Source organism: Mauremys reevesii, linkage group 3 (genome assembly GCF_016161935.1).
Source record: "Mauremys reevesii isolate NIE-2019 linkage group 3, ASM1616193v1, whole genome shotgun sequence".
In the NCBI taxonomy this organism is placed as follows: Eukaryota; Metazoa; Chordata; order Testudines; family Geoemydidae; genus Mauremys; species Mauremys reevesii.
The window spans coordinates 32306501-32332048 of NC_052625.1; the positions used below are offsets into that span (position 1 = coordinate 32306501).

At 43.3% G+C, this 25548-nt stretch overlaps 1 long non-coding RNA gene across 1 annotated transcript; it reads right to left on the reverse strand.

Annotated features, from left to right (window-relative positions):
* Positions 1-3611: 3611 nt before the first annotated feature.
* On the reverse strand, positions 3612-4738 carry LOC120400309. The gene is made up of 3 exons (XR_005595708.1): positions 4696-4738; positions 4580-4590; positions 3612-4198 (listed from the first exon to the last, which is right to left on the reverse strand). It is a non-coding gene; the product is annotated as an uncharacterized LOC120400309 (long non-coding RNA).
* Positions 4739-25548: the final 20810 nt, after the last annotated feature.

Below are 25548 nucleotides of genomic sequence, written 5' to 3' on the forward strand. Positions count from 1 at the left end.
CTCTCCAAGCTCCAACCTGCACTTTCACCAGCACACATACAGGTAGGAACACACCCAGCTGCAGTTACATGCAGATGCTCTGACGAGCCCCTGCATGGGAAGGCCACAGCTAGGCACCTCCCAGTTCTTAAGACACACCCCCCCTCTGGAGTGTAAACCCAAAATTATATCATCTTGCATTGCACAGGGAACTGTACAGTGTAAGCTCATTAAATTTGCTCCCTCCCTCAATGTGGAGAGGAATATGCAATTGCTTTCTGCCCCAAGTTATGAGTCACGCACTCTGGTTTTAGATAAAGCAAAATCAAGTTTATTAACTACAAAAGATAGATTTTAAGTGATAATAAAATAGCAAACAGATCAAAGCAGATTACCCAGCAAATTCTCACCCTAAGTGATGTCACAAGCTGGCTTCAGATTCTTAAGGGGCAAGCTACACTTGTTTACAGCTTGGAATCCCCAGGTGTTCCATTCACAGACTAAAAATCCCTTTAGCCTGGGTCCAGCACTTCCCCCAGTTCAGTCTTTGTTCCTCAGGTATTTCCAGGAGTGTTCTTGAGTGGGGGAGTCAGTGAAGAACTATGATGATGTCACTCCCCTGCCTTATATAGCTTTTGCATATGGTGGAAACCCTTTGTTTTAAAGCTTGGTTCCCACACCAGTTAGTGGAAAATACTGATATCCCAAGATGGAGTCCAGCACCAAGTGACCTGGTCACATGTCCCTATAGTGTCACAGCAGTGTTGCTCTTTTAAGACATCTGAAAGCATTCTCCACACCTTGTCCCTCTCAGATTTTGGAAAGCACTTCAGATTCATAAACCTTGGATCATGTGCTGTATCTATCCTTAGAAATCTCACATTGGTACCTTCTTTGCATTTTGTCAAATCTGCCATGAAAGTGTTCTTAAAACAAACATGTGCTGGGTCATCATCCAAGACTGCTATTACATGAAATATATGGTAGAATGCAGGTAAAACAGAATCGAAGACATACAAGTCTCCCCCAAGGAGTTCAGTCATAAATTGAATTACTGCATTTTTTTTTAACGAGCATCATGAGTACGGAAGTATGTCCTCTGGAATGGTGGCTGAACCATGAAGGGGCATATGAATGTTTAGCATATCTGGCATGTAAATACCTTGCAACGCCAGCTACAAAAGTGCCATGCAAATATCTGTTCTCACTTTCAGGTGACATTGTAAATAGGAAGCAGTCAGCAGTATCTCCCATAAATGTAAACAAACTTGTTTGTCTTAGCAAATGGCTAAACAAGAAGTAGGACTGAATGGACTTCTAGGATCTAAAATTTTACATTGTTTTGTTTTTGAGTGCAGTTATGTAACAAAAAAAAATCTACATGTGCAAGTTATATTTTCATGATAAAGAGATAGCACTACAGTACTTGTATGAGGTGAACTGAAAAATACTATTTCTTTTGTTTATCATTTTACAGTGCAAATATTTGTACTAAAAATAATAATATAGAGTGAGCACTGTATATTTTGTATTCTGAGTTGTAATAGAAATCAATATATTTGAAAATGTAGAAAAATATCCAAAAATATTTAATAAATTTCAATTGTTATTCCATTAACAGTGCAATTAATCATGATTAATGTTTTTAATCGCTGTTAAATTTTTTTAGTTAATCACATGAGTTAACTGTGATTAATCAACAGCCCTAAATCATATCATAATAATATCATTGTGAAGAATATGGGGTGTAGTGTCACACCTGTAATCTTCATAATCCTAAAAGGTAAGGGGCTGTGATATAACTAGAGATTTATCAGGTAGGTGACAGAATATTCAATATGCCTTTTGAACTTACACATTGAATCCTATGAATATGTAACCTCTGCTGCTTTAGACATGGTCTAATTCTCAGTATTTGCGCCACACAAACAACTAGTACTGCAGGTCAGTGTAACTGATATAAGACATTGTCAGGGTGCCCAACTGATTACAACCCTCTGATCTTAGGTTGTTCTTTCCCTTTATATGTGTTTGTTCTTTCGTTTGATGCTAATGGTGAAGAAAGTGACTCTTTCAGCAACAAATACTGTATATGGTGTCTTCCATGACCAGCCTCTCATTTACAGTGAGGGTGGCATTTGATGCTTTCCAGCAATGTAGAATTATGATGATTTTAGTATTTTAACACATATCAAATTTCCTCTTTTGAAATGAAGAGAAAATTAAAAGCACCATGAGTACTAGTGCAGAGCCAGAATCTATACCGGGGTGGGCAAACTTTTTGGCCCAAGGGCCACATTTGGGTTGCAAAACAGTATGGAGGGCCAGGTAGGGAAGACTGTGCCCCCTCCCAAACAGCCTGCCCCCCACCCCTTCTCCACCCCCGCCCACGACCTGCCCCCTGACTGCCCCCCTAAGAACCTCCAAACCCATCCAACCCCTCTGCTCCTTGTCCCCAACCGACCCCCTCCATCCACCCCTGACCGCCCCCTTCCAGGACCCTACCCCTTATCCATCTCCCCACCCCCAGCCCCTTTCGGAATGTGGCCCCGCAAACATGGGTGGAGGACTCAACAGGAGCAGGGGCAGCCGCACAGCCAGAGAGAAGCGGCGGTTTCCCCTTCAAAGGGCTGCTTCTTTCTGGCCGGCTGCGTGGCCTCCCAGTGCTCCCCCTGAGTCCTCCGCCTGCATTCCCTGCACTCCCGCCATCTGCACCGCCCGCCTGCATATGATTTCAGTGCAGCCAGTGTTGAGTTGCCCGAGTGCCCGGCCCTGGGTCCCTCTGTTGTTTGGGGGCCTTTGCCAGGGCACCCTTTGTTCACTTGTAAATCTGCCCCTGCACTGCGCTGCCCAGCCCCGGAGCCAGCCAGGATGCCGCGCTGCCAGCACAGCAAGCTGAGGCTGCGGGGGAGGAAGGACAGCCGGGGAGGGGCTGGGGCCAGCTGGGAGCTCAGGGGCTGGGCAGGATGGCCCCGCAGGCCAGATGTGGCTCGCGGTCCGTAATTTGCCCACCTCTGCCCTATCCACACCCCCGCCCTCTGACCACCACCCCGAACTCCTCTGCCCTTTATCCAACCCCCCGTCCCCTACCCCCTTACCACATTGCCTGGAGCACTGCTGCCTGGCGGCGCTACAGCCACGCAGCCGCCGCCACCGTGCAGCACAGAGACTGGGTCAGGCCGGGCTCCGCAGCTCGCTGCCCCCGGAGCGGATGTGGCCCGCGGGCCGTAGTTTGCCCACCCCTGATCTATACACTCATCCTCCATTTTATCAGCTATTCCAACTATTTTAAAAATAAAATACTTAATGTATATATGATATGGATTCTCTCTTACACACACACACACACACACACACACACACACAGTCAGCAAAATGCCCTCAGGAAAAAAGGTATTTAGTGAGTGATTAAGAAAATTATATATTTTTCTGAGATAATTGCTAGAAAACCCACATAAAATATGCACCTATGTGTTATTTTTTAACAATGGAACCCCTAATTCCTGTAAGGTATAGCAGTGTAGGCTCTGGGCACGGTACTGGGAATGCACGGCTCTCAGCTAAATGGAGATGCACAGAACCTTGTAAGATCAGTTCCCAACTGAGTGATTTACAATTGGTTCTGGGTTTTGAATTACATAGCATTTGATAGTGATTCTTTGGTCATTTTATTTTCAGGTTATTAATATGAATCTCCTGTTCTCTTGCCATAAACATTTCCTATGGTTCCAGTTATTTCATTATTTTTCAACCCCTTTCTGATCTGTAATCTGTTGCCCAATCTTAATATACACCAGCTCTGAGGGCAACAAACATTTCCAAAAAAAAAAAAAAAGACCATGAAAAAATACTATTTCCTTTTGATCATGAACAGTCATCTGCAACTCTCCCTTGTGGAATGGAATTGGCACAGGAACTTGTTTTCAAACAGAATTAATGGAGAAGCAAAGCCAAAAAGAGTGTCCAGGAAGACAAGACAGCCCAGTCAGCTCATCATCACATGAACTGTGTGACAGACTTGAAATGTGACTCCAAAAATCATCAAAACAATTGTTTCATTTGCCTGCAGTTTCTGCCAAGGAATGAAATGTTGCCACTGGAAAATATCTTCCGTTGCTTAGCATCTGGGTGCTTGGATTTGCATCCAAATACAGGAAAGAAAAGCAGGATGAGAGTACTGGTATTTGGATTGAGTTCATAAATACATCAAAGAGAGTTTCTGGAAAAATATAAACAAGGTTAATATGGACATGAATTATAATATATGAAAAATTTAAATTATTTCCCTTTTGATGAGCTTAGTTCCCTAGCATCAGAACCACTAGCACATTCCTCATCCAGCCAGCAGTGTTGAATTCTAGGTTACCTAGATGCAAACTGCTTTGAGAACATGTATCATTGATATTTCAGTTTCTTAAGACATGAATCCAGTATTTTCCCTTAATAGCAAACCTGGTGGTTCCAGGAGAAATTCTTTGCTCCTCTGTGATCATACTAGGCCATCTATCTCCAGGAGGGAAGTCCTCTTAAAAAGTGATGGCAGAACCAGGAAGAGACAAGATATTTACCAAGTTGTTTTCAAAGTGATGTCAGGAGTTACCTGAGGTTAAACTGAAGACAAGAATGGCAAAATAAAATATTTGTTTAAAATTGAGCTGCAGGAGAACCTCAGAGTTACGAACACCAGAGTTACAAACTGACCAGTCAACCACACACCTCATTTGGAACCAGAAGTACACAATCAGGAAGCAGCAGAGACTAAAAAAAAAAAAGCACGGTACAGTACTGTGTTAAATATAAACTACTAAAAAAAAAGGGCAAGCAGCATTTTTCTTCTGCTTAAAAGCTATATTAAGTCAATGTTCAGTCATAAACTTTTGAAAGAACAACCATAATGTTTTGTTCAGAATTATGAATATTTCAGAGTTAGAACAACCTTCATTCCTGCGGTGTTCGTAACTCTGAGGCTCTATTGTATATGCATTATTTTGTAAAATATTCTTTTAATTAGAAAGGAAGGATATCTTGTGATTAAGGCACTGGGGACTGAGACTCGGGACTTCTGGACTCAATTCCCAGCTCAGCCACAGAACTCTGTTGTGAAACCTGGGCAAGTCATGTGATGTTTCTGGGCTTCAGTTTCTCAACTTGAAAACATAATATCACCTTCTTCCTTCCTCTATTTTGTTTAGATCATAAACTCTTCCGGGCATAAGCTCTCTTACAGGGTAAAAATATAGTGCCTACCACAATGGGCCCCAATCTTAGTTGGATATCACTGTAATACAAATAATAACCAGTTATTTTGCATTCAAAAAAGAATAAATGCATGGCCAAGTTCTCTACTGGGGTATGTCCATTGAAATTAATTGAAGTTATGTCAACAGAGAATTTGGGCCAGTCTTTCCATTGTGATGGGGCAAGGCCAGATGGCTACAGTAAAGTAGTGAGGAACAGGTGTGTTAGCCCCAGGCTAAACAAATACCTAGTACCATGGTAACCAAATGACAGTTGCTCCAGGTTAATCAAGACACCTGGGACCAATTAAGATCCTTCTAGAAGGCAGTGGAGATAGCTAGATTGATTGGGATACCTGAAGCCAATCAAGGGCTGGCTGGAACTATTTAAAAGCCTCCCAGTTAGTGAGTATCAGGAGCTATAGGATGGAGCTGTGCTGTGGGAGGAACAAAGCAGTACAAATCCATATCAGGTGCAAGGAAGGAGGCCCTGAGGTAACAGTGAAGGAGATATTGAGTGGGGGCTGCTGTGGGAAGTGGCCCAGGGAATTGCACACGTTCTATTTCCAAAAAGTCACCTACCATAGCTGCTAATTTTAGGGTCCCTGGGCTGGAGCCCAGAGTAGAGGGTGGACCTGGGCTCTCCCCTTCCCTCCCTGATTAATCACTGAGACTGGGAGACAACAGAAACTGTGTGAGGGAGGGTTGCTTCTCACCCCCCTGGTTGGCTTATGAAGAAAATGGCTCAATAAGCTGTGACCCTTGCCTCTAGACCAGGAGTCGGCAGCCTTTCAGAAGTGGTATGCTGAGTCTTCATTTATTCACTCTAATTTAAGGTTTTGTGTGCCAGTAATACATTTTAACATTTTTAGAAGGTCTCTTTCTATAAGTCTATTTTATATAACTAAACTATTGTATGTAAAGTAAACAAGGTTTTCAAAATGTTTAAGAAGCATCATTTAAAATTAAATTAAAATGCTGATCTTACGCCGCCAGCCTGCTCAGCTCGCTGCCAGCCTGGGGTCCTGTTCACCTAAGCCGGCAGCGGGCTGAGCAGGGCCTACGGCCAGGACCCCAGACAGGGGGGGAAGGGGCTCAGGGGCAGGGCAGAGGGCTGGGGGAGGGGGTTCAGGGCAGAAGGCTGAGGTGGGGGTGGTTCAGGGATCAGGGCAGAGGGCTGGAATGTGTGGGGGGGTGTAGGGCAGAAGGCTGGGTTTGTGTGGAGGGGTCAAGGATCAGGGCAGAGGGCTGGGTATGGGGGGGTCAGGGCAGAGGGATGGGGCTTTGGGGGTGCAGGGCAGGGGGCTCGGTGTGTGTGTGGGTTCAAGGGTCAGGGCAGAGGGCTGGGGTATGGGGATGCAGGGCAGAATGCTGAGTGTGTGGGGTCAGGGCAGAGGGCTGGGGGTATGGGGCTGCATGGCAGAAGGCTGAGTGTGGGGGTCAGGGCAGAGGGCTGGGGGTATGGGGGTGCAGGCCAGAAGGCTGGGTGTGGGGTTTCAAGGCTCAGGGCAGAGGGCTGGGGTGCAGGGCAGAAGGTTGGGTGTGGGGTTCAAGGCTCAGGGCAGAGGGCTAGGGGGTATGGGGGTGCAGGGCAGAATGCTGAGTGTGTGGGGGGGTCAGAGCAGAGGGCTGGGGGTATGGGGGTGCAGGCCAGAAGGCTGGGTGTGTGGGAGGTTCAAGGCTCAGGGCAGAGGGCTGGGGTATGGGGGGTGCAGGCCAGAAGGCTGGGTGTGTGGGAGGTTCAAGGCTCAGGGCAGAGGGCTGGAGGGGATGGGGGTGCAGGGCAGAAGGCTGGGTGTATGTGGGGGTTCAAGGCTCAGGGCAGAGGGCTGGGGGGTATGGGGGTGCAGGGCAGAATGCTGAGTGTGGGGGGGGTCAGGGCAGAGGGCTGGGGGGTATGGGGGCTGCACGGCAGAAGGCTGAGTGTGTGGGGGGGTCAGGGCAGAGGGCTGGAGGGTATGGGGGTGCAGGGCAGAAGGCTGGGTGTATGCAGAGGGCTGGAAGGGATATGCCCTGTTCCACCCTCTTCCCAAGGCCCCGTCCCTACCTCTCACTGTCTCCTCTACGGAGCTGTGTGCACTCTGCCATGCTTCCCCCTCCCCCTCGCTAGGGCCATCAGCTGATTGGCACAAGGACGGAGAGGGGGCAGGGCAGGAAATCACCACGCTGGGGGAAGAAGCAGGGGAAGGAGAAGCTTGGCTGCCACAGAACCAAGTTGCTGCCTCCTTCCTCCGCAGGGGAGAGTGGTGGGCGGGGGGGGCGGGGGCTTAGTGGGGCTGGAGGCCGGGACCGCGGCAGGCAGCTGCGTGCCGCTCAGAAATCGGCTCGCGTGCCATGTTTGGCACGCGTGCCATAGGTTGCCGACCCCTGCTCTAGAGAGAGAAGGGCTACATGGAGGGTCACAGTGTCAAGGACAGAACTTTGTCACACCATAGATAGAACTATTTTTCTGTATGTATTATGACATCATACATTCACTTATTAATTTCTTCCAGTCAAAGTTTTATATACACATGCAAAAATAAATAAATGAACTAAAAAACCCCAAAACAAATATGGCTCCTTATATTTCTCAAACCAAACTCTTATGCTCATAGCTGTGCTGTAACACAGCCTGAATAAGTGATACAGAGAGTTCTTATTTCCCCACAAAAAAGTCCTTTATAACCTGAAGCCTGAAATGTAACTTCTCATAATTTGAGTTGAATATGTTTTTGTCTAATTAAAGACAACCCATGTTCACATTGGTGAGACCTATTCACTCCTAAAGGATGAAGTATCTCAGCATGGGCCTACATATCACTCAAGTCCCTCTTAAGCCCTTAAGACTTAAGCCTTAAGTTGATGCCTGGGACTTGAGGTGGCTTTCTATACAGGGGTAGATTTCATCTCTCACCTTTATCACCTTAGTCCTGCTTATCCTCATCCATCCCTCCACAAATAAAAATCGATGCCACCCCATTCTATTTTGTTGTGAGCACATTCTTTCCATTTCTGGCCAAAGAGTTTTGTCATGGGATCAGCCCAGCACGTTTACAGCCTGCCGAACAGTCACTTGTGGTCTCTGGGGATACGGGTTGTCCACCTATTGTCTTGCCTGCGGACTACATGACCCACCCATCTTCAGTTTGCGTCGTACATTGCCTGCATTACATCAGTCACTTCTGTATGCCATAGAATATTAGGGTTGAAAGAGACCTCAGGAGGTCATCTAGTCCAATCCCCTGCTCAAAGCAGGACCAACACCAACTAAATCTCAGCCAGGGCTTTGTCAAGACAGGCCTTAAAAACCTCTAAGGATCTGATCTTCTGATCTCCTAATTCGGTATATGATCACGGAGCGATCTTACACATTCGCCTTTCCATTGCTCTATGAGTAACAGCACATTTTTCTTCCTCTCCTTTTATCATTGACCAGCTTTCTGCTCCCAGCTTTCTGCTCCATATATCATTACTGGCAGAACAGTTCTTTCCTTTTCTACATGGGCAGCTCATCATCCATAAGAGACATCTTTATTTTGTTGAAACTTGCCCACCTCGCCTTTCACCTCCTACTGCATTCCCCTTCAAATGAGTTGTCTCTGCTCAGCTGCTGGCCCAGGTAAATATATTTGTTGATCTCCTCGATTTCTTTCCCATTTACAGTGATGATTCCTTCTACAGAATGCGTATCCTGCATCCACTTCATCTTCAACGTGTTTACTTCCAACCCGGTATGCGAAAGTGTTTGCAGTTGCTGCAATTTGATCTGCTTTGTCCTTTGCCAGTATTATGCAGTCATCAGCAAAGAGAAGATGTGTTAAATGTTCTCCATCAATTCTGATTCCTTTTTCCCAGTGAAATTTCTTGAACAGTGACTCCAGTACTGCTTCAAACAGCTTCAATGAGATTGTGTTGCTTTCTCTGACTCCTCTGCATATAGTAATAATGCAGGGGTCATTGAATAATGTTATCTCTGTTGAGCAATTGCGGTTAATTTCTTCCAGCAGGTCTATGTACCTCAGGTCAATTCCAATTTCATTGAGTGCATTGAGTACAGTGTTAATCTCTACCGAGTCGAATGCCTTTTTATAGTCAACAAATGAAATACACAATGGTACTTCGTACTCCTTTCATTTTTTGATGAGCTGCCAAACTGAGCGGATTTCATCAATGGCCAAATACCCTAAGTGGAAACCAGCTTCTTCTCTGCTTTCATGCATTTCAATATCTTTCTTAATCTGATTGAGTATGAAGAGTTTATACACTTGTAAGAGGAGTGTGATTGGACAGTAATTGCTCAGTTCTTCTGGATCGCCTTTCTTCATTAATAATATTGTTTTCGATTTCTTCCATGCATCTGTAACACGCTTCCTATTGATGTAGATGGTGAACTGCTGTGCCAGTACTTTGAAGAAAGTATCTTCCCCTGCTTTGAGATATTCCTGCCAAACATCATCCACTCCGGGACTCTTCCATCTGTTTATGTTACGAACTACATATACAATTTTTTCCCACATAACTTTGGGAACTTCTATTGTAACCTGCTGCCTTGACAGTGTAAGTTGGACATTCACATGTGAGGAGTATAGGTCATTGTAGAATTTTGTAAATATTTCATTCATCTTGCTCCTCTCCAATGTCCTTTCACCATTTTCATCTTTCAATGCTGCCGGGATAATCTGTTTCAGCCTAACATCTCTTTCTACCTTCTTCAGACTCTCGTTCTTTTTGGCTGCCTCTCTCAATTTCTTCTTTCCATAGTCTTTGTAGTCTTCTTTGATCTTCACACAAATTTCTTTGCACAGTGTTCTGTATTCTTCACCCATTTTTCCTTCTAACTTCATGTATGCCCTTCTCGCCATCAGATTCACAGTTTCCTTGCTGATCCTCTGCTTGTATCTCAGCATTTTCAATGCCTTTGCCTTCTTAGCTGCTGAGATTATCTGCAAGATAAACTCTTCATAGTCCTCATCAATGTCCTTGTTGACCTTATACTCGAGGTCCATTTCACTCACTTCCTTTGCAAATGCCTCTTCACTGAAGTGCTATTTTTGCTTTGGTTTCTGGATTCTCTTAACTCAGTCTTCGTAAACATTGTCAATGCATAGTTTTGAGCGCAACATATGATGGCCTGATCCTGTGAAAATGATTTGTTCTCCTATTGTCACTACATCATTGAAGATTCTTCTGGTATCTGTCATTACATAATCAATCTGATTCAATATGACTCCATCCGGGCTTTTCCAGGTCCATTGCCGACACTGTTCTTTTTGAAATATCGTGTTCATTACATGGAGATGGTTTGGCTCTGCGAATGATCTTCCTAGGAATACTTTCTCTATGCTTTTCCATTGTGCAATGAAGGCTTTTGTATTTCTTGTTTTGCATATCCTGATGTCAGCTGTTATTGATTTTGTAATTTCAATGTAAGCATCGATGTACGGATCAGATGATAGTGTTCTTGTGTTGTGACTTGCAACAAATAGTTGGACAATTCTTTTAGTCATTTTCTGGGGTTTTTTTGTCCTGTGCTACCCTGGGTTGTCAGCGTTGGTCAGGCCGTTGCATGAGTCTGTGCTCAGTTTTCCGGTTTATTCTGTTTTGTTTGGCAGGAGAATTTTGCAGCAGTACATTTGGGGTGCCAGGTCTTTTCCCCTGTAACTGTCGACCCCCTCCACTTTGGGTGGGTTGCCCTAGAGTGATAGAGATATGGTCAGACTACCTACTACCCTGGATGCTAGCTTAACACCTTCTCAGCTTGGTAAAACCTGCCAAAGCATACACTCTGCTGTACTTCGCTGTCAAACTCCATTCACCCCCACACCAATGCTGAGATATGGAGGTAGGATTTTGTGGGGGATTTCATCTCTGGAGCATCTAAACCAGAAAATGAACATTTTTAAATTTTCAATTATAGAAGCATCAACTTAGCATGGAACCACATCTGGACATGGGTCTATTTACCTGCTGTTACTATCGTAGCATCTTTCTGGTCCAGGCTTCTAAGAATGATGTTGCCATTTCAGAATCACTGATATGGTGCTACAGGACTACACAGACAATCCCCAGGAGAATAGCAGGCATTCTTGGGAGCCATCTACAGAGCAGCATAAGGCCAGCAAGAAGATTGTGAGAGTCCTTTTGTTATTGAGTTTGAGCTAGTTGCAGTTTAAGTGTCTGTAGTATTTGTAAAATTCCCAGAGTTTGTGTCATGTTCCAGCTGCTATGAAGTCTCAGCTCTGAAATGGGACATGAAGATGTAGTCTCTGGGCCATCTTCCAAATGGAATTATCATGCACTAGAGACATATCATTTGGCTTTCCAAGAGAGAGGGAGTTGAGTAATTTCTACTTTGTGTTGGTATATCATCTGGCTTTGTCCCCATTCAACTCAAAATAATATTAAGGTTGATTATTTGTTAATGAAATTAGAACAAATAGCTAACATTACAATTACTTTCTCTTTAAACGTTGAAAGTGTTTCAGTCATATTATATTGTTTGCTTTTTGGTTACTTCTGGGTAGGCATCATCAAATCTTGTCAGATCAGATTAGACAGGATATAACATGACATGACAGAACAGTGTGACCCAGCATAACATGACAGCGCCACAAAAGTCTTTATAATGCATTTTTAGCATTCTGTGGTAGCAAATTTGATGATTGGTTTGTTTGTTTATTTTAACTGTGACAGAGCTCTGACCTTGCCCCCGAGGGTCCTGCGCTTCTAGGTGGTTTATGCTAGCCTCAGTGGCTCACTGTGACCCTCCACATAGCCCTTCTCTCTCTAGGGCCAGGGTTACAGTCTACTGAGCCCTTTTCATCATAGGCCAGCAAGGAGGTTGGTGAGAGAACTCCCACAGTCTCTGTTGTCCCTGGGGGCTTATTTCAGAACAGTTTAGCCTCCTGTCCTGACAGGGGCCTGACTTCCCCTCCCAGGAGCTGTTCCTGTAGTGGTGGGTTGGGTGGAACCCGGGCCCACCCTCTACTCTGGGTTACGGCCCAGGGACCCTAATGGTAGCAGCTGTTGGCAGCCAACCTTTCACTGCCAGAGTTGCTACATTTCCCTGGGCCACTTCCCCACAGCTGTCCTGCTTCTCCCTTCTTCACCCTTACCTTAGGGCTCCCTTACCAATGGTTTGAGGGTGTCTTCATTAACCAGCCCTTAAGCAGCACTTCCTCTCCTGTGGCTCTGGCTCTCCTCTGCCTGACTGGAGTGCGCTCTTTTTATAGTATCAGCAGGGCCTTAATTAGAGTCAGGTGGTCACATTAGCTTAATGGCCTCACCTGACTCTTTGCAGGTTAAATAGAGTCAGATGTTCTCATTAGCCTGGAGCAGCCACTGCTCTGGTCAGTCAGGGAACTGAAAACTGTTAATCCAGTGGCCAGTATATCTGCCTTCTACTATTCTGCTGTACCCAACTGGCCTGGGTCTATCACATAACACAATAGCCCTGCCTTTCTCATCCTATTGCCATACGGTAAGATTAAACAGTCATTCTGAAAAAAGTGTGTTGAAGAAAAATATTGCACATGCATTTAAGATTTCAAAACCTCTGTATTTTAAAAGCTTAAAGTAACACCAGGCCAAATACTTTCTATTAATCTAAACCTTTTTCTGTTGAATTATAACTGATTATATATAAACCAAACATACCACAAGTATTGAATGATGCATTGGACTTGATAAGGTTTTGACCGACTACAGCTGCACTGCTGTTCTGGAGTGATCTCTTTCATATCCTGCAATTGGAGTAAAACACAAATATTACCCCTGAAGGACATTCACTCTCCATTTAAAAAATGAGCTTTTCAAAACAGTATTGTATTTGAACAATCCACTGCAGAGCTACCAAGTTAAAGAAATGTGGATTTGTACACCTATAGGTCAGAACAGTAGAACACTCAAAGTTAGTAGACTCAGAGGTGATATTGAGCTACACAGACAATGTTTAATTGCACAGTTGACAAAAAGCACATTGCCATGGAGCAGAGAGATGCTGCATGTGTACTCCAGTGTTAGGAGTACTTCTGAACAGGGAGAAATCTTATGGTTACCGAGAGAATATCTGTATTGCAAATTATTCACCAGTGATTAGAATAAGATCACAGCTCTAACTGGTGAACTGATTGAGAACATAAGAGAGGAAAGGAGATAATAATTTCCCCAGAAAGTATCCTCCCAGAAAAGTGTCTCTTGCTTCTACCACCTTCCTCTCTTCTGGTCTCCACCTACAGGAACCAAGGCAGAAATCCTGATCCTTTTAAGACAATGGGAATTTTGCCATTAACTTCAGTAGGGCCAATATTTAACTCCAGTGATTAACATGAAATTTTATGAGCATTGATTGGTATGTTCATATTAACAACAAGCACCATGTGGATTTTTCTGTACCTATAGCAATTAGTGCTATGTTACTTGTATCTTTCTTATAGCATATAGCTAGACAATTATTGATACTATTGAAATCACAAAACTATGTTAAGCAAAACATTAAAGTTGCAAAGTCAAGCATTTGAGTGGAAATGCCTGAATTAAAATTGCCTGGGGGGTGGAGTTTCCAAAGGTACATCCAAATCCCATGAAAGTGTATATGAGCAATAGGTAACCCCCCCACCTGAGTGGCTAGGGCACTCTTCTGGAATGTGGGAGACCCAGATTCAGATCTTCACACTGAAGAAGGAACTAGCACCCAGGCAGGGTCGGCTCTAGACCCCAGCGTGCCAAGCGCGCACTTGGGGCGGCATGCCGCCAGGAGGGCAGCAGGCGGCTCCGGTGGACCTCCCGCAGGCATGCCTGTGGAGGGTCCGGTCGTCCGGCGGCTCGGGTGGACCTGCCGCAGGCATGCCTGCGGAGGGTCCGCTGGTCCCGCAGCTCGGGTGGACCTCCCGCAGGCGTGCCTGCGGATGCTCCAACGGAGCCGCAGGACCAGCGGACCCTCCGCAGGCACGTCTGCAGGAGGTCCACCGGAGCCGCGGGACTGGCGACCGCCAGAGCACCCCCCGCGGCATGCCGCGCTGCTTGGGGCGGCACAATTGCTAGAGCTGCCCCTGCACCCAGGTCTCCCACATTCCCAGAAAGCAGCCCTAAGCACAAGGCTATTGGTTATTCTAGGATCACCAGAGCTAAAAACTCCCTTTAGAGAAGCAGCAAAGAGTCCTGTGGCACCTTATAGACTACCACGAATGCTCATGCTCCAAAACGTCTGTTAGTCTATAAGATGCCACAGGACTCTTTGCTGCTTTTACAGATCCAGACTAACATGGCTACTCCTCTGATCCTTTAGAGAAGGTGTATCATAAGTTCAGTGACGTCCTTCATCCTTCACTTGTGCCAGTCTGGCTGGCTCTCCACTGAGTCAGTAAGAAAGCTTCAAAGCAGTTGGTTTTCTAGATTTTCTCAGGTGTTTGCAGAGCAGCTGTTATCAAGTCCTTTTTTCCTTCCTCCCCACTTTTCTTGTGTACGGGCAGCTAATCCATTATTTAATTAACCCCTTACATACGTACAATAAATACCACAACAGATTGAACATAATATTCATAGAATATTACAGGCAACTCCCACATCCTTCATACCATTGTCCAGCATCTTGCCATGACTGACTTGTCTAACTCAGCCCTCAAACCTGCTATTGGATTTGCAGGAATGGATCTTTTTAATTGCTTGGAGCTCTACCAAAGTAAGTGGAACTCCACACAGGTGCAAGATTATGCTGATACAGATCTGATTATGACTGAGCCTTTAGGCTTATAAAGTCTTTGGGGCTGAGAACAGATCTTATCCCATGTTTGTAATGTACTCATGTACACCTCTACCTCGATATAACGCCACCCGATATAACATGAATTTGGATATAATGCGGTAAAGCAGTGCTCCGGGCGGGGGTGGGGGGGGAGGCTGCGCACTCCGGTGGATTGAAGCAAGTTCAGTATAACATGGTTTCACCTATAATGCAATAAGATTTTTTGGCTCCCAAGGCCAGTGTTATATTGAGGTAGAGGTGTATTTAAAATCCCATAGAAATGACATTTGTTAATAATAAGCAACAACAACCCACAGCAGAGGAAACAGGTCATGCTTTTACATTTCATTCTAAAAATATAACAAAGTCCAGAGTATTCTACTTTAAATGGTACATGGAAGGAAACAACTACCTGTTAAATATGCTGACACCATTACACTGTGTAAATTATGAGTAATGAGTTAAATATCATGACATTCTCTGGATTTTAAAATAATTACATTCTTTACTTTTCAAAATATTTTCTTATTATCATATTATCCAAAATATTAAATTATTTTGTCACTAACAGTAATCTTACAGGTTTCAGAGTAGCAGCCGTGTTAGTCTGTATCCGCAAAAAGAACAGGAGTACTTGTGGCACCTTAGAGACTAACAAATCTATTTCAGCATAAGCTTTCGTGGGCTACAGCTCACTTCTTCGGATGCATAGAACGGAACACACAGAAGGATATTTATACATACAGAGAACATGAAAAGGTGGAAGTAGCCATGCCAACTGTAAGAGGCCAATCAACTGAGATGAGCTATCAGCAGCAGGAGGAAAAAAAAACCTTTGAAGTGATAATCAAGATGACCCATAGAAGGTGTGAGGAGAACTTAACATGGGGAAATAGATTCAATTAGTGTAATGACCCAACCATTCCCAGTCTCTATTTAAACCTAAGTTAATTGTATCTAATTTGCATATTAATTCGAGTTCAGCAGTCTCTCTTTGGAGTCTGTTTTTGAAGTTTTTTTTGTTGCAAAATTGCCACCTTCAAGTCTGTCACTGAGTGGTTAGAGAGGTTGAAGTGTTCTCCCACTGGTTTTTGAATGTTATGATTCCTAATGTCAGATTTGTGTCCATTTATTCTTTTACATAGAGACTGTCCGGTTTGGCCAATGTACATGGCAGAGGGGCATTGCTGGCACACGATGGCATATATCACGTTGGTAGATGTGCAGGTGAATGAGCCCCTGATGGCGTGATGTGGTAAGGTCCTATGATGGTGTCACTTGAATAGATATGTGGACAGAGCTGGCATCGGGCTTTGTTGCAAGGATAGGTTCCTGGGTTAGTGTTTATGTTATATGGTATGCGGTTGCTGGTGAGTATTTGCTTCAGGTTGGGGGGCTGTCTGTAAGCGAGGACTGGCCTGTCTCCCAAGATCTGTGAGAGTGAGGGATCATCTTTCAGGATAGGTTGTGCTGGAGAAGTTTTAGTTGGGGGTGAAGGTGATGGCTAGTGGCATTCTGTTATTTTCTTTGTTGGGCCTGTCCTGTAGTAGGTGGCTTCTGGGTACTCTTCTGGCTCTGTCAATCTGTTTTTTCACTTCAGCAGGTGGGTATTGTAGTTTTAAGAATGCTTGATACTTACAATACATGTAATGCTTACAATACATGTCACTAAAATTAACGCATTACCAGATATTACCAGATAATAGAATGAACTCAATATATTTGAAACATATATCTCCCTATGGTGATAAAGCTAGGATAACAACCCACAGCTCATTCATTTTAGATGTATATACCTGGTTGAAAATTTATAATATCCCAACAGAACAAGCCAATATCAACTTTACTGGATTGTAATTTCTCAATTTGTTGCCCAGTTTGCTTCATGCCTCAGGGATGTTTTGTCTCAAGCACATTGTTAGAGTAGAGGGAGGGATAGCTCAGTGGCTTGAGCATTGGCCTGCTAAACTCCAGGTTGCAAGTCATGTGCAGTGTATCAGGAGAGGAAAAACCTGTAGGACAGTCTGTGACAATAAGAAACGTGAACAAGTGATCACAGTGCTCTCTTGTATACAGCCAAGAAATCTTCTCCAGAAACCATTACTCCACTCATATGGAGGGGTATGATGTGGAGAAAGAGGAGTGATCAAGATCCAACATTACATTGCTGCATATTTGAAAGATAAATTACTTTTTTAGTGAGTTGCCTGGTACAAAATTATTCAGTCAAATGACAACAAACCTTTTTCTTCCATGAGGATTCTGTAGGATTCTTAAAGAAACACAAGGACTTTATTAAGGTTATTAAAAACAGAGCAAAATATGTAAAAAGTTGGAGTTTGTTTCCGTTTGGCAGGGTTTGAAACAGAACATTCTGTTACATTCAGTGGTAAAAGGAAAAAAGGTGGAACAAAATTGCAATTTTGAACATTTAAAGTTTCTGGCTTTGATCTAAAACCCACAAGCTTTTTGCAAAAGTTTTCTGTTGAGGAAAAAAAAGCCATTTTTCATCAAAATAAAAAAAGTTTTGAACAAAAAAGTGTCAGCCAGCTCTGTTTAAAATATTGTCTGCCGTTCTAGTGGTTTTCCAGCAGGATCAAACCTATACTATTGCAATTAAGGGTGCAGAGGAAGAATTTCTTATAGCTGTAGGGGAGTTGATAGCAGTGACTGACAGGTTATAGACTTTACTGTTCAGTCTCTGTTCTGTGCTGGCAAACTTATCTGGAAAAGCTTATAGCAAACCATAAATACTGCTAAGAAACAGGATGCAGTCAAAATACTCAAGCTGGAACTTGATACTTTAATGAATACTGACAGGGATAAAAACTGAGTACTTCTAAATGTAAGCTTCACTGATATTAACTGGCCTCATGCATGGTTGGGCCTCCTGAACCTTGGGCTAGACCTGCCCCCAGAAGTAACTATTAATGAGAATGGTATGATTTCGAGTGGAATTTGCCACCTTTTATGTAAATGTATGTTCCCCTCAGGCCTCAGACCCACAATCTCAAATGCAGTGTCTCTCAAATAAATTAACCCTGCCTAAACTTTCAAAAACTCAGAGGGCTTAAATAAACCTGTCACTTCTGAGAAGGTACTAAATATAATGTGGAAGTACCTAATAGTGAGTCACCTGGCCCAGATGCTGATTACAAAAAAATAGCTCTTATTATCTTGGACATCTGTCCAATCTGTTTAACCATAATTTATTCTTCAGTTAAACACCCGGTGCCATAAATCTAGCACACCTCTCCCTCATGATGAAAATCAGCCTGTTATTATTGAAGAACAATTTTGCTTTTTAAAATAAATCATACACTGACCTATATAATTTTCTCAAAGCATCTAATTAAACAAATGTTCTCTAGGATCCTTTCTGTTACTAATCTGGAACAGATGGATTTCTTACTTGGCAAGTCATCTACTTCTAATGTTCTTTATTGCCTGGGCCATGCCCAGGAGTCTCACATTGCATTGCTTGATGCAGAAAAAGTCTTTGAAGAAATGGAGTGGGAGAAGTGCCGACCAGGTTTGCTTTCAACATCTCTCTTCTGAACAGCAGCCAATAGTGATTTGTCTGAAATATCATCTTTATAGAAGCTGCTGCTAAGGTGGTTCAATGTCTTCCCTTCTGTTTGCTTTCACATCATGGGCTGTCATGGTAGTATTTAGATTTAGGACCTAGTTCTGACGTTAGTTATGCTGGTGAAAAAAAATCAGGAGTAACTTTACTGGAGTCAGTACAATTATACTTGTGCGAGATCAGAATCAGGCCTCTAATGAACTAAAGGGATTAAAATCCAGTTAATGAACCTGGTCCATAGATAAATAACATTTTGTTGTATATAACTGACTTGGCCAATTTCATTCCTGATCTCCTGGGCCAGATCTGGTGTAAACTGGTGAAGTTCCATAATTTCCATTGATTTCACTGCAGTCTTGCCAATTTAGACCAGCTGAGCATCTAATCCATTCTTTCTGCTTTTGCCTTTTTCTAAGTATAATTCTTTTTCTTGCCATTTTTCCTGGGTCTGCCTGGCTGCGAAAATCATGTCAATATGTCAAGAACACCAGGAGCTTGTATAAGGCTTTCATTGATCTCACCCAACCTTTGATTCTGTCAACCACGAGGTTCTGTGGAAAATCATGTCAAAGTTTGGCTGCCCAAGCAAATTTATTACCATTGAAAGACTCCTCCACGACCACCTGACTGCCTCCGCCCTGTGTAGTGGCTCTACCTCTGAGCCTATCACAGAACGTTGGCATCCAATATCGGATTGACGGCAACTTCTTTAACCTTTCTTGTCCTGTGCCAGAATTAAAGTAATATCGGCAACAATAACCAAACTCCAGTATGCAGATGGTTGTGCTGTAGTTGCACACTCGAAGAAGGATCTACAAATAGCCCTTAATTGCTTCTCTGAAGCTTACAAAACCCTATGGCTAAATCTGAACATCACAAAACAAAAGTTCTCCATCAGCCAGCACCCGGTCAATCATCAGACCCAGCAAAGAAGATCTACATTTACAGAGAAGACCTACAAAATGTAGAATACTTTGCCTATCTTGGCAGCCATCTCTCACAGAGGGTGACAAGACGTCAAGATTCAGCACAGAATCCGCTTTGCCAGCCCTGCCTTTGGCAGACTGTCTTGCCGGGTGTTCTACAATCATGACATCAAAGCACACACTAGACTTTTAGTTTATAAAGTGGTGGTAATCCCAACTCTCCTTTATAGCTGTGAGACTTGGCTGACCCATACAAAACACCTGAAAAACCTGGAACACCAGCACCTTCTTCCGAAGACCTTCAACATAAAGTGAGAAGATTGCCACACTAATGTCAGTATCCTCACATAGGCCAACATCTTCAGTGTTGAGGCCCTGATTATCCAGAACCAACTGAGTTGGAGCGGGCACTGTGTGTGCATGCCTGATGTACGCTTACGAAAACAACTGCTGTACACACAACTCACCAAAGGAAAAAGGAAACAAGGATGCCAGAAGAAATGCTTTAAAGACATCCTCAAGATAAATATCAAGAGATGCGGCATCAACACCACACACTGGGAGACAGCAGCCCAGGATAGGGATAACTGGCAAAGACTTGTCAAAGAAGAAACGTCCACTTTTGAAGAAAATTGCCTTGCCCTTATTGCAGAAAAACACCAGAAAAGAGGACAGACACCTGTCACTCAGCAATCGTGGCCCAACCCTGACTTCTAACACCAGCAGCAACATCTGACAATGAGCCTGCAGCTCAAGGACTGGATTCCTCAGTCACCAAAAGAACCATAAAAAATAAAACCCATGAAAGAGATCATCCTCAACCTCAAGGGATTGCCAACAAGTATAAAATAAACATTTCAGAAACACACATCACCCCTTTAATTGCTACGAAGGTAAAAGGAGTTCCCCATTTGAAAAAAGTATCAAATTTTCTTTCTTTCATAAAAGCTACCCTGTCTTTTCCATCCATTTGTGACTTTAACAAAGTTCAAAACAGGTCTTATTAGTTAGGGGGTAAATACTCAATTTCAATGTGTCAAAATGCAGTTATTAAAATGTCAGTGTTGTCTGAAGTTTTATACATTTCACAAATATGTTTTTGTATGTACAACTAGGACATTTCTTCTCTGAAGTTACTCACTTGATTTTAGAGAACAGTATTATTTAAGCATGAAATCCTACATTTACCTCAGGACAAAGTGGGAAATAATATTCCCAGACTTAATATTTTGCAATGAGCTTGCAGTCCAATATATGTGGAAGACAACATTTTCAGTATACCAGGTTTTCCCATAAGTAATTGCATTTAAAAAAAACCCTGAAATAGTCCATTGTTCCTTTTAAAAAATATTTATCAGACTAGAGTACATTGAAGAAAGACCATAGTTCTCTATTTATATAGTGTGGATTATCTGTGGAAGGGAAGTGCTATGATACCCATTTTACAGCTGGGGAACTGAGAGACTAAGGTCACCCAGGAAAATTGTGACAGAGCAGGGAAGCGAACCCAAGTTTCTCAAGTCCTAGCCTAGTACCCTAACCACACACCATAGCATTGCTTCTCTACCCTTTGAAAAAACTGAGCACATGGGAAGGAAAAATAAAAAGAAGGCTGATCGAACTCTCACTGAAGACAGTAAAAAGACTCCTGTAGACTTCCATGGTATTTGGCTCAGTCCCACTGACAGCTGTAGTAGACAGCACAGTTAACTTTTTCCAAAACAACACATTTAGTGCACCAAGGACAGCTGAAAGCACACACATATTGTCCTGTTGTTGCGTTTCTGTGTAGTGACCACAGAGATGTGTGATCTCAGACAGGAGAGAAGGTGGTTTCCCTGACTGAGAGGGATGGGTTGGGGCATGATGACACATACTGTTAGTGAGGTCTATGCTATGAAGATGACAGCCCTGCCATAGAATGTCTTCGTATACAATGAGAAAACTCTGGCCTTATAAATTGGAATGGATTGCTAGCCCAAAAGTAAAGTTACCATTGGCATTTGGATATACCCTCATACTTTGATCCTATCTTAAACTTAGAGTAATTTCCTCTAAAGCGCTGTTTCCATTAAGAACCCGTCAATTATAGATATCCCCAAATTATCATCTTTAAGACTGTAGCATGATCGAATGGCCTCCCTCCACCTCAAGAGCAAGGGACCACTACACTCTCCCTGGTGGGCAGAACCAAATCCACCTCACCCTCCTCACCAGAACCAGTACCAGGGTGGGACAGGAAGTATAAAAGGAGAGCACTAGAGCTTAGTTGGTGCTAGGCCATGGGAGGGAGTGGATCTCTTTTCCAGGGAGCAGAGTCCTCTGCAGGATCCCAGACAAGCTCCTGAATGGACCAATGCCTTGAAATCAGAGGAGACAGAAGACCCTGAAGAGGGACTGAAGTGGCTGCCACCTGACTGTCAGGTGATGAGACCGAGTCCCCACTTGTCAGAGCCTCAGTGACTAAGTGGGATAGGAAGTAGTCCAGGGGAGCTGGACCTTCAGCCAGCTGCACTGCTGGGAAGCGAGGCAGCCTGGTTCAGTGGCTTTCTCTGCTGACCCAGTGGCAGGACTCCCTGTTACTAATAGGTCCCTGGGCTGGAACCTGGTGTAGTAGGGTGGGCCTCCCCCACCCTCCTTGCTGCCATCCCACCCCTGGATTGGCTACAAACTCATTCTAGGCCAAGAGGTGTGTTGATTACTGTCTACCCCAGCCAGATGGCTCTGAGTTAAAGACTGTTTGGGCTCTGTCCCGGCTAGACCTTTCCCCTATAGACTATTTTTTTCTGTCTGCATTAGGATTGCTACCTGTCCAGTTTTCACCCAGACAGTCTGGGTTTCAGCTTCTGCGTCTGGGTGCCATTTCACAACCCTGAGGTCTGGTTTTCTTGATCTGGGGGCCAAGAGGCGGAGCAGGAGGTGGGGCTTCAAGGGTCTGGTTACCAGCCATTAGTAAGATGACAACCCAATTTTTGCCTATAGTGAGGCAGAGTAGCCTCTCTCCCCCTTGAGAGCAAGGGACCACTACAAAGACCTTCCTTGACTTATTACCTTGGCCATTTCTAGCACTTACTTACAAAAAAATGTAAATTACTACATTCTGTAGTTATAGGGCTTGATGTGACAGCTTTGTTGCAGCTGGCAAATCCCTTAAGAATAGCCAGCTAGGCAAGGCAAATCCCTATCTTCTCTGCACCATAGATGGTCTAGCCCCATAATTAGACGTGCCACATGCTTACACACCACCACAGATCAAGCAGCACCTGCTTGTTTTCATAACTACCACAGGCTGGTGCCTATATGCTCCTCCCATTAGGAGGACTTTGCTTATACACATTACTAAATACATAAATGTTGTGAGAGAGAACTGACATACATAGATGTCTTAGAAAGAGAACCACAGTGACTGCTGAAGCACATCACTGAAATCCATTCAGTAAAGAGGGTTAAGAGTGGGGGTACACATTTTTGCCACCGAATGAGAATTTATGTATTTTTTGTTCTAGCTATACAGATGGTTTAACTATCTATGCTATTGTCACCCCTTCTGAGCCAAGCACATAGCCAAAGCTCAGGGCCCTAGAGGCTATTTCCATTGGGAGGAGAAATTGATGATTGAATCAGATATCTGTTGCAATCTGTTTATATATCAAGAATGTAAAAAGTCTGTTTCCCTGAACACAGGAGGAAACAGTAATAGTTTCTTTGTTCTTTGCCTCAGCCCCTTTCAGCCAGCACTTGGCCCCAAAGCTCTTCCTTAGGCTTTTCTTCAAGCCACCTTCTTTGTTTCTTCAGGCAGTGTATGGAGCTTCCAGACTGCTTTTTTCACCCTCCTCTATTTTTTTTCTCTCTCTCTCCCGCAGTCTCTCAAACACGCATGCAGCCTTTGGGCTACATGGTTCAGCTTCTATTCAACCTTGTCCATGTGCTTGTATTTCAGGTACTACTGCTATTGTTTCTGCCACCTGGTTACAAAGTCTTCTTTATATTTATCCTGAAGAAAAGGTACCTGTTACTCCCAACCCATCACAGGTTTTTCCCAACCCAAACTATTATTCTGAAAAGTTTTCCCTTATCAAATGTAGTGGGCCAAATTCTGCTCTCAGCCTCCAGGAGTGAGAGTCACATGGGACTCTCAGACATCAGTTGAGTTCCACTGGATTTACTCTTTTAAAACTGAGAGCAGCAATTTGCCAACACTTTTTGTTAAGCTATAACTTTGCCATGACCCTCTCTCTGTATTTAATATGCACACTGTAGATATTGTATATCATATAAAACCTCTGTTTCATCCTCCTATCTCTACTATACAGCTCCTAGCTGTTGCTGTCTCCTATCATGAGCAAAGGAATTCAGATAAAATAAATGACCTGCTTTTTCATCCAGAATTTCCAACTGAACCTTTTTTGAAAGACTGAGAAAAGGTCAGACCACTTATCCTCCCTACTCCTGTATACCCCCATATTTTTGCTCATTTACAAGTGCCACTGCCCTTCCTGGTTCTGGCTGGGAGCAGAAACAGAAGTGTTGTAATACATGTGGAGGGGGTGGAATAAGGAGCGTCCCTCCATTATCTGTCCTCTTAGCCATCCAGTTCCCTGTGGTCTTTTACATCAAACCTTCTTTAAGTCACAGCCAGATTAAAATAAGACTGCTGCAGCTCTTTAATGCCTCCTTGGCAGGCACTTTATGACTACTACCAGTGTTACAGTATACCAGATTCTTTCATAAGTGTTCAGGAGGAGTACTCCATGAGTCGCTTAATGTAGCAAGAGTCTGCCAAAAGCCAAGATCCAAAACAGATTTCTCATTTTTTTTAAATTAAGTTCAATCCCTTTTCCCCATTATTTCTTTGGAGAGTAGGAGATAAGTCATCACTATAGATCATGCCTTCATTATGAGGTAATTGTTTCCTCCACTTTATTTTGTTCGTATTGACAGTATTTTTCAGGCTATTGTAGTTTGACACTAGCTTTGATCATTTCAAAGAAGTCATATGTGGCTTTTGACCATGTCTTCAATTAGAACATGGTGAATCTTGGCTGTTGGGAGGCAGGGGGAATAATACAATACAGAATTTAAAAAGATGATACTTGAACAATTAAAAGTGATTCAAGTGTTTAAGAAAAGTACTCAGGACTTTGAGACTAGAATTTATCATTTTTATTAGTTCATTTTATAACGGTTTTAGCAACTAGCAAGTATTTTAGCGGTCAAAAAACCTGTGAGTTTTGAATGAATAAACAGTAAATAAACCTTGTTTATGACAATTTTTTGGAAATTAAGAAGGTACAGGTATCTAACTGACCAGTAGCAGTACAACTACAGCTTCTCTCACTGCCTATGCATTAGCAATGTCTAGTGCACAAATCTCTTGTTAAAGGTTTACAAACACTATTGTGGAGTGAGAACACACAAAATGTTGTTTTTACCTACATTATGCAAATATCATACAGAACATTATCACATGGCTTTACCTATAGAAACTCCAATGGAAGACCACACAAAAAATTACAGACAGATAGATTAAAACTCTGATTTTTAAAGAGCAAATCTGCCACTGTGACACAAAAGCCTTGTCTTCACTAGCAACAAAGATATGTTCTTACCTCATGTTAGCTACCATGTGTTTTCACATGCATTAGCAGGTTGAAGTAAGCCCTAGGCTCCATCCCCAGAGTCTCTACCTGGACCTGCTAACACATGTGAAAGCTACAGACTGCCTTGTGTTCACTTGGATTTTACTTAGTGTTACATGTTAGCCAGCTCAAGATCAGAGCACACCTTTTATCCTAGGGAAGGTGCATCCTGACAGGGCTAGATTGTAACTCCAGGCGAGGAGAAAGCTGCCCCACACCAGGAGCAGACTAGAAAATAAATTGTGACTCAGTGACACTCGTCTCCACAGTGAGATGGGAGCAGAGGAGGAACTACCATATATATTCATTCATAAGCCGAATATTTTTGGTAAAAAATGAAGCATCAAAGAGCGAGGGTCAGCTTATAAACGGGTCTACACAAAAATTTGATGATTTTAAATTCTATGGAATCATTGAATTGACTATCTAATACATTGTCATTTTGTTTACCTGAAGT